The sequence below is a fragment of the Lissotriton helveticus genome, chromosome 10 (assembly GCF_964261635.1).
Source record: "Lissotriton helveticus chromosome 10, aLisHel1.1, whole genome shotgun sequence".
Classification (NCBI taxonomy): domain Eukaryota; kingdom Metazoa; phylum Chordata; class Amphibia; order Caudata; family Salamandridae; genus Lissotriton; species Lissotriton helveticus.
The window spans coordinates 916,814,668-916,833,021 of NC_136071.1; the positions used below are offsets into that span (position 1 = coordinate 916,814,668).

Consider the following 18,354-nt stretch of genomic DNA (forward strand, 5'->3'; position numbering starts at 1 on the left):
GTAGACGTCAAGTTGCGTTTCTTATGTTGCAGCACAAAACACACAGTCCCCAGTGCTGAGGGCAGAAGAGCTTGAAGTCTTTGCTATTTCTGAGACTTCTTGAACAGGGGGCAAGCTCTATCTCAAGCCCTTGGAGAAACTCACAAAAGTAGATTGCAGAAAGTTCAGCCAGTCCTTCCACTTCCCAAGACAGAAGCAGCCACTGCAGGCCAACACAGCAAAGTGCACAGCAAAGTGATTGTCCCTCCTCAGAGCTTCTCCAGCTCTTCTGCTTGGCAGTCTTCTTGATCCAAAAGTGTTCTAAAGTTCAGGGGTCTGGACCCCAATGTTTATAGGCCAAAATCTTAGGCAGAGTGTGTCTGTGCCCAGCCAGAACCAGTTCTGCCTTCTCTGGTGTGACTTCCTGGCAGGAGGTGGAGCCAGCATTGCCAGAGGCAGACTAGTCCCTTTGAGGTGCAAGGAAATCTACTTCCCCTTTCCGCAATGCAGCCCAGGTCTATTCAGCCCTTTCCTGACCCCACCTAGACTATCTGGAGCCCCTCCTGCTCCCCAGCCTTCTGTCATCCAAAACCCAGACAGGCAATCCACATTCCAGCAGAGGCACACGGAATAACTGAGCAAGAAAATACCTTCTTTCTAAAAGTGGTATTTTCAAACACAGAACGTAAAAATCACCTTCGCTACTAGATGCGTCTTTAGATTCTGGGTTCAGGCATACTAAACTTTCTTTTTCTACCTAGTTCCCAGGGCCAGTTATGTTTATAAGATGTTATAAACAAACTTCCCATTCTGTCCTATGGGGAACAGGTAGCCTTGCAATAGTGAAAAACGAAATGGGCTGTAATTCACTATCAGGACATGCCACACACACCAGGGCATGTCCTACCTTTCACATACACTGCACCCTGCCCACAGGGGCATCTTGGGCCAACCTTAGGGGTGACTGACATGTAGAAAAGGGAAGGTTTAGGGCCTGGCAAGTGGGTGCACTCGCCAAGTCGACATGGCAGTTACAAACTGCGCACAGACTCGGCAGGTCTGAGTTACCTTTTTGGGATACTTACGTGGGTGGCACCATCAATGCTGCAGGCCCACTAGTAGCATTAGATTTACAGCCCTTGGCACACTCAGTGCACTTTACTAGTGACTAACAAGGAAATCAAATACCTAATCCTGGAAATACCAATCCATAACACCATTTACCACAGGAGCACTTGCGCTTTACCACTGATCAGCAGTGAGAAACGTGCGCAGAAACACTACGTCAGCAAAAACAGAGTCAAAACCGGTAGAGCAGAAAGCCAAAACTCAGGGAAACATGCCAAAAGATGCCAAGTCTAAAATCTGGTTACAACAATATTGCCATTGTGCTGGTGAAGGTCCCTCTGCTAAATCTGCCACCCATGCAGGGCGTGGCTAGCAGCCGGAGGGAATGGTCGCTTGCTAAAGCGACTCCCGGCCATCGCCCGTCTATCCGCCCAACAGATCCGCTTCTACGACTAGGGACTCCCTTGTAACTGGTAGGCCCCCGTCCTCAACCGATTGTGCACGCCTTGTGTGAGTGCTGGCCCGATCGGTGACACCGTGCCGGAGATCGAGCCCTTTGGAGTGGGGTCCCCCGGGGCTCGCAAGATGGCGACTGCGCTGGGGCTCCGGCCTGAGTGCTGACTGGCTTCGGCAGCTTGGGGTGATACCGGACCTGTTGATGCCTTTATTGCCCCACCGCTTCTAATCGGACCAATATTGAGACCTTCCGCGGCTGCCGGAGCTCTCCCCCCGCTGCCGCAGAGCCGGTGGGTGGATTGTGGACGGAATCGGAGGTCACTGCCGGCCCGCCGGGGCGTCATTCACGCAACGTCCCGGCTTAGGGGCCTACCGCCGCAGGAGCTCCGGCGCAAACTTCGTTGCCCTGGCTGAGAGTGACGGACCTTCCGCCGGCTCCCCTTACAACGCCGGCTAACTGGGGGCAGACCATTGACTATCTGCCTGGCTGGGGCACTGGATGTCGGGCTTTCTTGGATCGGCCCAGCTACAGGATACCGCATTAGAGGCGCGAGCCCGGCGGAGGCCCGGGGGCCCCTTCACCTCTATTGGAGATCGGACTATTGCAGCAGTGGCGAGTGACTCGCGAAGGACCCTTATTCCGGGCCGACATTAGCGCCGCGGCTCAACATTTGGGCCCTGCTGTATTCATGTGAGACAGCCGGGCGCGTGGTGGACGATTGGACTAGATATTATCTACGGCCCCACAGGATCACGGCCGCTCGGGCGGCTCACCATACGATGTGCGATGGCGTCCAGCAAGGGAGGGAGGCCCTCGACCAAGAGGCAAATAAATAAGAATTCCTGGGGCTCCAGAGGTGAAAATAAGGACGCCCCCCCCCCCCCGTTGACCCCAAAAATGCGTCCCCCTTCGCAGGGAACGAAAACGCTTACCTTAGAAGACGTCATGGAGGCGATTGCTGGAGTCCGCTCCTCACTGGAAACTCGAATTGACTATGTTCATATTGAGGTGACCCTCTTGCGAGCTGACCTGCGCAAAATGGACACTAAGGTCAAGGATGTAGAGGTCAAAACGGCAGCACTCATCCACGACACCTCCAACAACAAGTAGCCCAGCTTCAGAAACAACAGAAACAAATGGGTGACCTGCTGGACGACTATGAAGGGAGGGCGCGACGGAACAATGTTCGAATTTTGGGAGCTCCGGAGAGAATGGAGGAGCCAGCGGCAGACCTATTTGTGGAAGAATTGGTCACGAAGCATCTCAAACCCAAGCAACTGTCGAGCTATTTTTCCATTGAACGGGCGCACAGGGTTCCAGGGGGTAAACCGAGGCCAGGGCCCCCCCCGCCCCATCATTGCGAGGGTCTTCAACTTTCGGGATCGGGACGCTATCCTCCAGGCAGCTAGATCTGGGCCGCCGCTTCTCCTGGAAAACACTCGTATCTCGATGTCCCAGACTTCACAGTGAGGGTGCAGGCGAGACGGCGCAACTTTCTTGAGGTCTAGAAGGCCTTACGGGGTCAAGGCGTTAAATACTCTATGCTCTTCCAGGCGAAGCTCCGTGTAGAGATGGATGGTAAAGCCTGATTCTTCCTGTCGCCGGAAGAAGTGTGGGACTGGTTGGAGGGATGGCGCCGAGCTGGAAAATCTCCGCGGGACCGGGCGGAATCAGAAGAACATCCGAGAGAGGACCACTTGCCTGTGAGTCAAGACCTATTTACCAGTCCGAATAATGAGGAGGAGTGACGATTCCCGGTCAAGAGGGAACTACTATTTTGACTATTTTGAGATGGCTGTTGGATATTGTTCTATTGGTCCTTTTTGTTTTTACTATTTGTGGGGGTGGAGAGTTTCTGCGTTCCATGGACTTCTGCTCCTGAGGAGTGCCTTATCCGGCCCCGATAGGGCCGCACCAGCTGACTTACAAGTAACTTTTCTAATTTGTGGACGTTGCACATGGTCTATTTGTAGTTTTACACATGTATATCATTTACACTGCTTTTTGTGTCGGGCGAGTGGCGTTAACGGCCCGCCAGGTACCCCGATCATGGAGGGGAGGGCGACAGGCACTCTGCCTAGTTGGGGGGTGGATAGTTCTGAATCCACGGGCAGGGAAGCAGGGTGGGGGGGGGTGGGGGGGGGGGGTATGGGAACGTTTTGTTGTTGTATTGCTGCTTTTTTGTGTTCTCAGCGGAGTCCTATTTAGTTGTGATGTTCTGCCCATTCATGGTTCCTTATTGACAGATTGGCCTCCTCGGTTGGCCTCTGGCTCTCCTGTGGTCGGAGATCCTCCTAGTCCTACGCCCCGAGGTGTCTTAAGGTTCCGCCATCGTAGGTGGCCCCCCTCCAGCCATCCTTCCTATCAGCTCCACCAATTCTGCCGGCATGACACAACTTCTCTCTAGAACCCTTACCATCCTATCCTGGAATGTCAATGGTTTGGGTCACAAAATAAAGAGGAGCGTGGTCCTCCAGTTTCTCTGACGCCACTCCCCCGACATCGTCTTACTACAGGAAACGCATCTGGTGGGCAACACCTGTCAGGCGCTCCAAAGAGGAGGGTACAAGTTATTAGTCCACGCCGGGTTCTCTTCTGGATCCCGCGGCACCGGGATACTGGTCAAAAAGACTCTTGCACTTACCCACACTCTGACTTGGGCTGACCCCCTGGGCCGTTTTGCGTTGGTTGAGGCCGCCTGGGAGGGGCGCCCCCTAAATATTATCTCAGCATATCTTCCGCCGAAGTTGGTCAGAGACTCCCTTAGGGAGCTAGGTGCTCAATTGTTAGGTCTTTCCCCGGGTACACTCCTGATAGGAGGTGATTTTAATGTAACGATGTGTGATGACATTGACCGCAGACCCAAGCGGGGTTCTCATCGTCATAGCTCAGACTTGGCAGACTTTGCGCACGCCATGGGACTGGAAGACATATGGCGCCTTCATTATCCGGACACACCGTACTTCACACACTATTCGAATGCACAAAACAGCATGTCTCGAATTGATGATTTATTTTGCCCCATCGCGGACGTCGGGTGCTTCGTTCGCCCAAGGGGCCTTCCCCGTGGCATCTCCTATCACTCACCACTTAGTGTGGACCTCACCTATAATCGCCAGTTCGCGAGGGGCCCAATTATCATTAGTCCCTGGCTAATGCAGATCTCAGATATCAGAGAAGCGTTGCAAGAACGCACCGAACTCTATTTCGCTGAAAACGTTGGGTCTGTGGAATCGGCGGTCACACTCAGGGAGGCTTACTTGGCGGTGATAACGGGAGAGGCGCTGGCCCTTAAGATGGGATACCTGCAGAAGCATGACGAGCAGATCCTTCAGGCTGAATCTGACCTCATCAACCTTGAGGCGTCCCACAACGCGAATCCGTCGGATTCTACTGCTACTAGGCTCCGTGCCCAGCAGCTGGCCTATAAAGCCTTGTTGCAGGAGAAGGCGCAAGCGCGGCTACTTCATACGCGCCATCGGGTTTACGAGTTCGGAGACAGTGCGGGGAAGATGCTTGCCTGGCTGGAGCGTCGTGGCCAAGGGTCCAGGTGGGTGTCGTCCTTAATCAAGCGGGATGGCTCCACAGTAGTAGACCCACAGGACATCGCGGAGGCCTTTGCCGACCACCTGGAACGTGTCTATACGGCTGGCAATGGCTACACGTCTGATGAGTCCAGACAACTTCTGGACGAGATGCGCCTTCCAACTGTGTCGGATACGGATAGGGTGGCCCTGGACGCCGACATCACGGCGGAGGAGCTAACTGCGGCATTGTTTGCCGTTAACTCCGACAAGGCTATGGGCCCTGACGGGGTCCCTGTCGAATTTCTGAAGGGCAAGGTCCCTGACATTATACCTCATCTCCAGAATATGTTCACAAAAAGTCGAGAAGTCGGGGTCCTTCCGCTCGCTCAAAGGGTGGCCTCCATAGTGGTCCTACTTAAGCCCACTAAACCACCCACTGACTGTAGCTCTTACCAGCCTATCTCCTTGATTAGTGCGGAAGCTAAGGTCCTCGCTAAACTTTTAGCACACCGCCTTCTCCTAGTGCTCCCCTCCCTGATACACGATGACCAGTCCGGTTTTCTTCCGGGTCGCAATACAGCATTAAATCTTCGAAGGGTACATATTGTATTGAGTCGCCGCTCTACTCTGCAACAAGACGCAGCCATTTTGTCCCTCGATGCCACAATGGCGTTCGACTCGATCGAATGGCCCTATCTGTTCGAGGTTCTCTGCCGCTTTGGCTTCGGGCCTCAATTCATTAGTTGGGTGCGACTTCTTTATACGGACCTTTGGGGTCAAGTCCAAGACAACAATCACACATCTCGGAGATTTCAACTTCATCGGGGTACCAGGCAGGGCTGCCCCCTGTCCCCACTGTTGTTTGCCCTTACTCTAGAACCCTTGGCTCACTGGGTCCGCACAGACGTTTCTATCAGAGGCCTACACTGGAATGAGGACGTCGCAGATAAAATCTCCCTCTATGCGGACGACATCCTAAAATACGTCTCATCTCCCCGATCCTCTATCAATAGCCTATTCCATGTTCTTTCCAATTTTGGGAAGTATTCACTATACTCTATCAACTGGACTAAATCGGTGCTGTATATGTAACATGGCCCCCAGCCCCGTCTGCCCCGAGGGTTTTCCATCGCCATCGCCACAGAGGGCTTTATGTATCTTGATATTTTTATTACACCCGATTCCAAAGTGTTTTACGATCGCAACTTGTTGGGCCCCCTGCGTAGACTCCGCAGTGATGTTGCCCACTGGATTTCACTCCCACTGTCACTCCCGGGCAGGGCAGCATTGTTTAAGATGTTGGCGCTCCCGCGTTTCTTGTATGTCCTGCAGAATTGCCCTTTCTTGATTTCAGATTCATATTTCCGGACAGTGGAGAGTGAGCTCATACTTTTGTTATGGAACGGGAGTGCCGCTCTGATTGCCCTTTGTAAACTCTTTCAGGGATGGTATGATGGGGGCATTGCCCTGCCCAACCTCCGCCTCTATTATTGGGCCTCGCAGTTGGTGGCTGTAAACCAATGGATACACGGCTCGCCCTTGAACATGACCTTCCTCCTGGACAGATGCCAGACGGGTTGAGAGGGATACCTGGGGGCTCTCTACAGTAAACCTGCTAGAGCTAGATATGTGGGACCGATGGCACACACAGTAGCTATTTGGCACAGGGCTAATAGATGTTTGGGGTGGTCGAACAGGCTGACCATGGCAACGCCTCTGTGGTCTACGCAAAGTCTGGGCTCCCTCTGTTTCTTTCGGGGCTTTGATAGATGGGACACGATTGGGATTTCGGAGCTGGGGGACCTTGTTCGTAAAGGTAAACTGCTGACCTTTAGTGATCTTCAGACTAAATATGCCCTTGCGCCCACTGAATTCTTCCGTTATTTGCAAATTAAACACGTTATTCTAGCAGCCGTCCCGGACCTTGCCACCTTGCCGGTGACTTCTCCTCTGGAGGACAGACTGCTGTCTGAACCTCTCCCCGAGAAGGCCATCTCCCTCACCTATCGCAAGTTGTGTAATAATCTCCCTGATCCCTTCCAGTCACTGCGGACCAAATGGGAGGCTGATTTGGGTCCCTATGAGGAGGAAGACTAGCGCTCGGCCTTAATGTCCCCGAGAGAATCGGCTATCTGCCATAGGTTTAGGTTGATCCAATTGAAAGTGTTGCATAGAGCGTATATGTCTGCCCTTACCCTGGCCAGAATTGGGAGACGCCCAGATGCCTTGTGTTTGCGCGGTTGTGGCCTCCCTGGTACCTTCTACCACATCTTATGGGATTGCCCGGTGGTGCAACAGTTTTGGGGCAGGGCACTTCGGAAAATGAGTAGCTCCCTGGGTAAGCCTCTCTCGCCAACGCACAAGGAATGTGTCCTCAATGTCTGGGGGGCCAACGACCTGCTGCTCAGGAGCTCCAGTGGGTGGCATTAGGTTTTCTGCTGATTAAGCGTTCTATAGCAATAAAGTGGGGATCGCCAGACAGGCTATTGGTGGTGAGCTGGGTGGCTGAAATGGATCGTTGTATGATCGCGGAAAAGACAGTTTACAAGATTCGAGGATGCCCAAAGTCGTGGGACAAGAAATGGGGGCACTGGAATGCTTATCGGGGGGGGAACTATGTGACTCTCCTACAGCTGTTATGGCTATGTCCCGTGTCGGACCTATGGGAGGGCTTGTACGGTAAAAAGTGATTTGTTTGACCTGTATATAGCTTTATGTGTACTGCAGTGCTCGTGACTGATTTCTGACTCCGCTTTCTTTGTTTCATTCAATTGTTCAGTTAATATAAAAAAGAAAACAGGCCACTAGCAAATCCTTGTAAGAATGTGGTAGTTCTGTGTACGCCTTATTCCTTTACGCCGCCGGACCCCAGGGTTGTCGGCTAAAAAGCTGTGTTGATTGACTACTGATGTGAATACTTCTGCCGGCCCCTGGGTGGTAGGCATGTAGCTGTGTTTTACAGAACTGTATAATAAAGATCTTTAAAAAAATCTGTCACCCATGCACAGCACACACACTCAGTGTCCGCAGAGGAGGCCGCAAGGGTGAGCGCACACAGCCTAGTGACAAGTCTGCGCAGGGACGTTGCCATGTGGATGTATTCAAGTGCTGCATTTGGCGGAGGGGAGTCCAGGAATGTGTCATTAATGTTTCTTCAGGTTGCTCTGATTTGATAATATAGCAGGTTGGAGTTGTGTTTTCGGGGAGAGGGAGAAACTGTTCAATGGGATAAAGGTCAGCATTGGAACGTATGCCCAAAGTCACAGTCCATCAACTGTTGTTTTTGCAGAGTCACAGCCCGGCACGCCATACCATTGGTCTGCAATGGAGGGAAAGAGGGATTGTTTTAAAGTTGCATCGCCAACGCATAAAAAGCATTGTCCCCTGTGTGTCTGCGGATCGTCTCCCACGCTCAGCGTATACATTCAACTGTGTTAATTTCACTTCTGGGGGCTGTGTATGGCAGGTGCTGTTTGAAGTAGCCAAGGGGTGAGGTCTGTCTCAAATGCCACATGCCCTTGGAAGGGTGTTGGGTGCAACCAAAAATAAAGGAGACTGGCCTGGGCACAATCTGCATAGAGCTTAAAGTTTGGAGCACCCATCCCACCATGCGAGAAGGGCAGCGTCGAGGTTTCATAGGCAATACGAGGTTGTGGACCAGCCCATAATAAGGTGATTATGTTGGAACGAAGTCTTTTAAAGAATTGTGAGGTGTCAGCAGAATATTTAAAAACAGATATAGAAACTTAAGCAAAACCACCATTTTGACTATCGCAATTCGGCCCACCAGAGAGAGTGGGAGGTTTTTCCACACAAAAATGTTGGTTTCCAGCCATTCCATAGTGTTACTGAAATTTACTTTCCAGAGCTCCTCCGTGTTGCTGCTCAGCCATTTACCAAGATACTTAGTCGGTCCCGTGGCCCATTTTATCGGGTATTTCGTGGAGACAGGCAGTGGCGCATCCGTTAAGGGAAAAATAATGGATTTACTCCAGTTTATTTGTACCCCAGAATAACCTCTAAACCGTATCACCTCTCTTGTCAATGGTGCCAGATTTTCCTGTGGCTTGCGTATGTACAAAGTGATATAGTCCGCTTTCATGGAAGTCGCCAAACTGCAGACCCAATGCCACGCTGCATATGGTGCTGTCACAGCTGCGCTTGAGAGTGGCTCCATTGCAATAGCGAATAACATCGGCGATAGCAGGCAGCCCTGCCTTGTGCCCCTAGTAATAGTTATAGGATCTGTGATTTGTCTGTTAATTTTAATGCGTGCCAATGGCAACGTATTGAGTAGTTTGAATTTGTGAATAAAGGCTGGGCTGCAGCTCAGGCGGCCAAGTAGAGAGAAGAGAAAGGGCCACTCTAGTGAATCAAATGCCTTAGTGGCATCCAACAAGGCCACCACCGCTGGCAAAGAAGGATTGATCTGATACATTACAGAAAAGATGGTGCGTAGGTTGTGTGACGTGGCGCGGCCCGAAATAAAACCAGAGAGGTCTGGGTGAGCTATTAAAGGCATAAGAGGAAGAAGCCGATTGGCCAACAGTTTCACGTATATCTTATTGTCAGTGTTTCTTAATGATAAGGGGCGATACGAATCGCAGCGTTCAGGCGATTTGTCCGGTTTAAGAATGAGAGTGATCAATGCCTCTCGGAGATTGAGGGGAAATTGGCCAAGCATGACTGATTTATTATACATTTCAGCAAGGTGGGGGATAAGATCTAGGCACGTATTCTTACTAGAACGCTGGCATCAGCCCATCCGACCCTGGTGCTTTATAGCCTGGGAAGCCAGCGATAACCTTTGCTATCTCCTCGGTGGTGAATGGTTCAGCCAGGTATTCGCAGTGTTCGTCACTGAGCCACAGTAGTTCGATGGAGTCAAAATATTGCTCTATAACATTGTGGGGTGTCTCAGCACCAGCAGTGTAAAGTTGGGAATAAAATACTGAGATTCTAGTGTTTATTTCACTGGGGCCATGGTTCTTCCACCAGTATCATCTGATAACTCTGTTCTATATGAGAAGGTATGTGGCTTTCTCAGTAGGTTCCCCAAAATTCTCCCGGGAAGGTCACCCTCCCCATACTGGCAGGCCGAGGTATGCCACCTCATGTTCAGCTTCAGTGTGGTACTCGGTCAGCTTTAACCTTCTGTCTGCCAGTGTAGTAGGGGAAGGGTCTGTAATGCATCGTTGGTCGAGCAGCTTGATTTCTGCCTCCAGCCGTTCCAGGGTACCTCTGATGGATCTGAGCACCCCAGACTGCCTAGCGATGCATTCCCTCCGGATCATCACCTTAAAGGTCTCCCAGAGGGTCAGGGGTGAGTCTACTGAACAAGTGTTCAGTTAAAAAAAATTCAATAATGACGCTGAGCAGCTCCTCCCTGAATGCAGCATCGTGAAGAGCGTGGGGATGTATGCACCATGCAAACATGCATTGAGGAGTCAACGGGACCCGCATGGCTAAGCGCATGGGGAATGATCTGATAGGGTACACACAAGGTGGTTGACGGACGTAGCCCAGCATGCGACATTCCAAGTGACCGGCCACAGATCGATGCGAGACCAGGAGCCATGCGTGTTGGAAACACAAGTGCCCTCGCGCCCGGCAGTGTGAGTGTCGCCAGGCGTCAACCAGTATGTTGTCCTGCATAAGTGTACGCAGAGTAGCGGTGGCCGGAGGGTGTTGCAAATGCGCGTCCGAGCGGTCCAATGTACCTAGTGGTGTAATGTTAAAGTCTCCAGCCATATCAGAGGGAGTGGGCTAACTGAGGAGATTAGTCACCATATGTGGGTGTAGAATTCTGGGTTGTCAGTGGACCATAAACTGCTGCAAGGATTACAGGCTCAGGTGCAGTGTCTCCCGGGTCCGGTGGAGGAAAAAACAGGTGGGAGACACAGATATCTCCACCAAAGGGGGCGATCTGGAATGGGACGCCAATGAGGAGGAGATTCTGCTTCTTTAGGAGGATTTTCCTCTTGCTGACGACGACCAACTCCTTGACATCGAGCCCTGTCGACATAGCCCCCTCGCCGAGGAGCGGCTTCTCGAAGTCAACCAATGTTGTCTGCGGCGTTTTGATCTTGGCTTCAGTGAGTCAGTATCCCTCGAAGTCAACACCTGCCTCGGCTTACATTACCGTTGCGAAGTGGCTCTCTATGTCTCTCGAGTGGTTCTCGACATCGAGCGTCACCGTTTACGTGAGCCAGTCACTGACGGCGTGCATGTCTGAGCCGCACCTCCTCTCTACGTCAACCGGGATGAAAGCGTTTTCTGAGAGAAGAACGCTTCTCAGACCGCCCACGGCCAGTGGCGTTTGAGGGAAGAGCTCTGGTGGAGGATTTGCCTCCTGTTCGCTCAGAGGTCCCACTGGTTACTTGCTTATTTCTTCTCTTTTCTCTTCCCTGCAGGCAATTTTTCTCCATGTCATGCAGGGTATGTCTGGAGAAGGTTTTTCAGATGTCACAGGAGTCTGGAAGGTGAGAGGAAGGTAAATAAAAAATGCAGACCTCGTGTGGGTCTGTTTTAGCTTTTTTCACTCCACATTTAGGGCATTTGTCAAAAAGAGATGGCATTTTAAAAAGAAAATAAAGCCTTTTTTCATATCAGAAAACATTTAGCTCCACAGAGAAGGACAAAAGACGTTGAGTGAAGCAAAAAAAACAATGAAGTTTAAAGATCTAAGTTGAAAAAAAAAAAACTAAAAAGGTTGAGTGCAATGCTCCAAGGGCCCTGTCAGAAGGAGCTGGAAAAAAGAACTGAGATAACTGCCTCTGGCTGAGCATGATGGGATATTGGTGGTCTCTCTGTTCTGAAAGGAACAGGTTTCTTTTTCTCCACTTATGACAGCCTATGGGCTACAGGCCCCTGCTGTTCATGTATGTCTTCTCATAGCAAAAGGTTTAGTGAAGGTTTGTTTTCTGTGCCATTGCAAAAATAGATATTCTGACAGCAGTCTCGGCTTTTACCATTCTAAGATGAAGAACTCTGACCACAATAGCCTATCCGGATTAGTTACTTACCTGTAATCCTAGTTCTCTTCCAGGGGTATCCTCATCAAAGTCATAAGCATTAGAATATTCCCGCCCATGCGCGGGACCCCGGAAACACAATAATATATGTGCCCCACATATAGATAATTATATATATATATATATACATACACTTATACATATATATATTCACTGAAAAAACCATAGGTTTCAGGAGTTATATAGTTAGGAATTAGTTTTTAAAAAACCTTTGAAATTCACTCAAAAAACTAAGTTTTAGTGGTGTTATAGTTAGCTTGACATTTTACTCATACAAAACCAATGAAATTGCTCCTATATAGTTAGTTGTACTAACTATATTTCGCGCACCCGCAATCCACTGCTGATGATGTCACATATTAGATCATTCATGACATGGTCAGTGACATCACTGATGACATCTCAAATGACATCACTGGTTTTTTAAATGCTGATTCCTAACTATATAAGGCCTGAAACCTATGGTTTTTTCAGTGAATTTCAAAGGTTTTTTAAATGCTAATTCCTAACTATATAAGGCCTGAAACCTATGGTTTTTTCAGTGAATTTCAAAGGTTTTTTTAAATGCTAACTCCTAACTATATAAGGCCTGAAACCTATGGTTTTTTCAGTGTTTTTTTAAAAAGAATTGATTGGTTAACTGGCTTATTAAGTGTATCTTAGTGAACACATATATTAGCGAGTAATGTTTAAATATTTAAATATATGCATGAGTTATGTAATATGTGACGTCATCAGCAGTGCATTGCAGACGTCCAACTAACTATAACGTGGGAATTTCAATGGTTTTATGCGAGTAAAATTTCCAGCTAACTATAACTGGTGTGAAACCTATGGTTTTTTCAGTGAATTTCAAAGGTTTTTTAAATGCTAATTCCTAACTATAACTGGTGTGTAACCTATGGTTTTTTCAGTGAATATATATATATATATATATATATATATATATATATATATAAAATTTCTATGGCAAAATGAAACCCCTCATTTTGTTCCTTTTCAAATTAAATGTATTAAGTGTTACCACTTTATTCCAATCAAGATGACTTCAGGTGTGCCATACTTTTGTCATAAGTAAGACTGTTAGCGTTCTAGTTGTTCTTTAGAACACTCTGGGACATTCTGTCATTGGGCTATAGTTGGGCTACATCTGGCTGATATTTGGGCTACATTTGGGATCTTTTGTCTCTGGTGGCCATCTTGGGAGACTGCATATCAGAATTGTTTTAATGAAATATAAGAGGATTTGAGAAGTCACTCAAAATGTGCCCGAATTTTTCTTTCTTCAGCACTAATCATTTCTATGGCAAAATGAACCCCCTCATTTTGTTCCTTTGCAAATTAAATGTTTTAAGTGTTAACACTTTATTCCAATCAAGATGACTTCAGGTGTGCCATACTTTTGTCATAAGTAAGACTGTTAGCGCTCTAGTTGTTCTTTAGAACACTCTGGGACATTCTGCCATTGGGCTATAGTTGGACTACATCTGGCTGATATTTGGGCTACATTTGTTTTTTTTTGTCTCTGGTGGCCATCTTTGGGCTACATTGGGCTACATTTGGGCTCTAACATATATATAGCCCAATGTAGCCCAATATATATTTTTTCAAAGTTAATTTTTGTAAAAACCACTGGAGCACATATCTTGAGACATAGCAAAGGCACATCGGGCTACCAGTACCTACAATTTTGCCAAGTTTGGTGGAAAACCATTCAGCCGTTCGGGCTAAAAGTGAGTCCAACCGCCCTATGGAAGTTAACATGGGGAAAACACGTTTTGGGACCCCCCTTTTATCTCGGCCCCTGCTTTCAGGGAAGGAGCGGAGCGCCGCGAGGCAAAGTTAAGGAAAATTTCAGGAAGATTCCTCAACCGGCGCCAAAGTTATTCCCAATAGAATGTTGCGATTTCCCTATGGAAAACAATCCTAACTATATATACCTACTGGCTATCGCCAGTAGGTAATATATATATATATATATATATATACACAAATAAGCAACTGCAGCCTTGTACATATCAGAGCTGAATCATGCTGTAAGGACTTCCCATCATACCATGATAAAAACATGCATTAGAAAAGGGAAAAACACCAATAAAACATGTTTTGAACTGTTTTAATGCACTGCAAACAATAGAAAATCATATACAGGACTGAAAGCATATACAGCTCCCAGGCTGCATTGCAAATCACAGTCTAAAAACACTGAAAAGCGAACTCATAGCAACATAGAAATAAACTGACACCGTGCCTTTAAGGCACTCATGACCCCCAGCTTCCCATCATGTTTCAGGGGTGACAGTTGGGTCAGTTGTTCTTTGCGGAGACTAAAAAAAAAAAGTCGTGGCACAAAGAATGAACAATACTTCCAAAAAGGAAAAGTCCTCCCGGAGACGGGAGGGTTGCCTATGGCTTTGATGGGGATACCCCTGGAAGAGAACTAGGATTACAGGTAAGTAACTAATCCTTCTCTTCCAGGGGATCCTCATCAATAGTCATAAGCATTAGAATAGAGTAGCGAGCCTCACCTCATCTCCCTGCGGGCAAAGGAGAAAAACAGTAATAAAATCAAGAAGCTTGGAAGAACTAAGCTTGGTCAGATAGATGCCTATCCAAACAAATTCCTCAAGGAGGGCTGGCCTACTTGAGTATCAGCCCTGGAATCGGATTCTAGGCAGTAGTGCCTTGTAAACATATGAACCGATCTCCAGGTTGCAGTCTTACAAATCTCTGACATGGGGACATCATGTAAGAAAGCCACTGTGGCCGCTTTCCCCCTAGTGGAATGCGCTTTAGGCGACACCAGAAAGGGTCTTTTCTCCAGTTCATAAGCTAAGTTAATGCAGGATACGATCCATCTGTAAATGGATCTCCTAGCTGCTGGGAAGCCTGTTCTCATGGCACCATAATTGACAAATAACTGGTCCGTTTTCCTTAAGCCCTTGGTACTCTCTACGTAAAATTTAAGCACTCTAGAGGTCCAAGGAATGCAGCGACCGCTCAGCCGGGGTCGTAGGGTTTGGGAAAAAAGATGGAAGGGAGATGGACTGATTAATGTGAAAATCAGACACAACCTTCGGGAGGAAAGATGGATGCGCCCTCAAGACTAGTCTGTTGTGGTGGAAGACAGTGTAAGGCTCTTTTGTACACAGCGCTTGGATTACGCTTACTCTGCGTGCTGATGTAATGGTTACCAGAAAAGCGGCCTTCCACAACAGATGCTGCAAGGAGGCTCTGTGGATGGGCTCAAAAGGCGGGCCCATCTACTTAGATAACACCAGGTTTAACTCCCATGGAGGAGAAGGGTTTCGTACAGGGGGATAAACCTTCTTCAACCCCTGTAAGAAGTTCTTGACCACCTGCATTTGGAAAAATGAGGGTTGGGTAGGTGACTTCCTATACGCCGTAATGGCTGACAAATGCACCCTGATAGAAGCATACTTCAGCCCAGATCTTGCTAAATAAAGAAGGTAAGGAAGAATGACATCCTCCTGCCCCTTCGTAGGATCGAGGTGATGCTCTCTACACCAAAGAAAAAACCTCTTCCACTTAAACGCATATGACGCTCTTGCGGAGGGTCGCTTAGCCTCTTTTAAAATGAGCATGCATTCAGGAGGCAGTTTCAAATGTCTGTATTGCAGGACCTCAGGAGCCATGCTGTCAAGTTCAGCGAGGGAAGGTTGGGATGAAAAATCCTCCCGCCCATCTTGGTCAGCAGGTCCGGCCTGCAAGGTAGTCTCCTGTGTGGAAGTACCGAAAGATGAAGAAGGTCCGGGTACCACCACTGCCGTGGCCAGTCTGGAGCTATCAGAATCATCTGCATGTTGGATCTGATGAGCTTGGACACCACCTTGGGGATCAGAGGCAGGGGATGAAAGGCGTAGGCAAATGTCCCTGACCAATCCATCAAAAGCGCATTCCCCCTTGTCCCTGGACGGTGGAATCTGGACGCGAAGGCGTGGCATTTTTTGTTTCCGTCGTCTGTGAACAAATCTATTGTTCGACGACCCCATCGATGGAAAATGTCTGCCACCACCTCGTCGTTTAGCACCCAGTCTGGCTGATCTTCGAAGTGCCTGCTGAGTGCACCTGCCTTGATGTTTTCCTCCCCTGGAAGGTGCACTGCCACCACCGAGAGGTTCCTGGCGAGCAACCAGTGGCAGATCGCCTGGGCTTCCAGGGAGAGAGGGCGTGACCGTGTACCACCCTGTTTGTTGAGATAGAACATGGTGGTTGTGTTGTCGGTCTGGACCAAGACCGAGCTGGATTCGATTGCAGGTAGAAAAGCTTTCAGAGCCAGGTGGACTGCTCGTAGGACCAGCATATTGGTGTGGTAGGATTGTTCCTTTACTGACCACTGTCCTTGTATCTGGATGCACCCCATGTGTGCCCCCCAGCCTTGCAGAGAGGCGTTGGTCACCACCGATTGCACCGGAATCAGCTGCTGAAAAGGAACTCCCACCAACAGATTCCAAAGCTGAGTCCACCATTTGATGGAGGATCTCGCTGCCTGGGAGAGAGTGATCCGATCTTCCCAGCGACCTGTCGATTGATCCAACTGGTCCTCCAACGCTTGTTGTAACGGGCGCATTCTCAGCCTGGCGTTGGGGATGAGAAAAATGCAGCAAGCCATGGATCCCAGCAGGGACGCCACCTGTCGGACCGTTGGATTGCGCGTTTGGAGAAGAATTCTGCACTTCTGCTGCATTGAAGAAAGTCTCTCCTCCGAAGGAAACGCTCTTCCCAAGCTTGTGTCCAGAACAGAGCCTAGGTAATGGATGGTCTGGGTGGGTTGTTGCACTGACTTCTCCATGTTGACATGGAGGCCGAGACAGACTTGGAAGTCGTTTCGTACTTGCAGCGGGGATGGCCCCTTCAGAAGCCAGTCGTCCAATTATGGATAGACGAAGTGACCTTCTCTGTGCAGGAAAGCTGCCACCACTGCCATGCACTTGGTGAAGACTCGTGGAGCCGACTTGAGCCTGAAGGGCAGGACTTTGTACTGGTAGTATTTGTGGCCGACCACAAACCGCAGGTATTTGCGATGACGTTGTGTAATCGGAATATGGAAGTACGCATCTTGGAGGTCCACTGAACACATCCAATCTCCTTCTTTTAGATGTGGAAATATTTGGTGAAGGGCCAACATACGAAACTTCTCTTTGACTATGACCTTGTTCAGGAGAGGAAGGTCTAGGATAGGACGAAACTTGTGCTCCTGATCTTTATTGGGGACAAGAAAGTACCTGGAGTAAACCCCTCTTCCTCTTTGAGAGGGAGGAACTTCTTCTATAGCTTGTTTTTGAAGAAGCGCCTCCACCTCCTTCCGAAGCAGCTTTAGCTGGTGAGGTAGAGATTTTTCCAGAGGTATGTCCTTTGGGAGCGCACGGAAACGTAGTGCGTATCCATTGTGCAGTATATTCAGCACCCAACGATCTTTTGTGATGCTGCACCACTCTGCCAGATATTGTGAAGCACTTCCTCCCACTGGAGTGGGAAACGGCGCCAGAGGAAGCCATCGTTCATGACTTCCCTCCTGCTCTCGCTGTGGTAGAGGATTGCTGCTGGTGACGACCTCTGTTGGACTTTCTCCCCCGATACTGAGACTTGCCCTGGTTCTTATTCTGGGACCACTGAGGGGTTTGAACCCTCTGTTGAGGCCCCTTGCGCTGGTTGGGTCTGTACCGACGCTTAAACTCCTTCTCCAAACCGACTGCCTTGAGTGTGTCCAGCTCAGTTTTCATTCTACTCATCTCTTCGTCTGCATGTGTGCCGAAGAGAGAGGAACCAGAAAAAGGGAGGTTCAAGATTCTGTGCTGCGCATGCGGTTTGAGGCCTGTCAATCTCAACCAGGATGATCTCCTGGCGCATACTCCATGCTCGTAAGAGTGTGCTGATAACACAGCACCGTCCGCCGCTGTGCTAATCATCTGGTTTGCCACCAGAGATCCTTCAGTCACATATCTCATCAAAGTCCTTTTGATCTTCCTTTGGTAGCTTGGTCTTAAAGCGCTCCAAGGAATCCCACAAAGCTCTGTCATAACGGCCTAACAGCGCAGTCGCGCTGGAGACCTTCAGGGTAGAAGCCGCTGCACTGCAGACCTTGCGACCCCATGAGTCCTGGGATCTGCTTTCCTTATCCGGTGGAACCAAAGAGGTAGCAGTGATCGCATGTGTCTTTCGTGCTGCGGCTACTATCACAGAGTCTGCAGGTGGATCCGACTTAACAAAGACCGGGTCCGAGGTAGCCGGCTTGTATTTCTTTTGGATGCAAGTTGGCACCGCTTTG

The 18,354-nt window shown here is 49.2% G+C and overlaps 1 protein-coding gene across 2 annotated transcripts in view; it reads right to left on the reverse strand.

The window, feature by feature from the left end:
* STAM (signal transducing adaptor molecule) overlaps positions 1 to 18,354 on the reverse strand; it is a 247,460-nt gene that overhangs the window by 47,040 nt on the left and 182,066 nt on the right. The window lies entirely within an intron of this gene.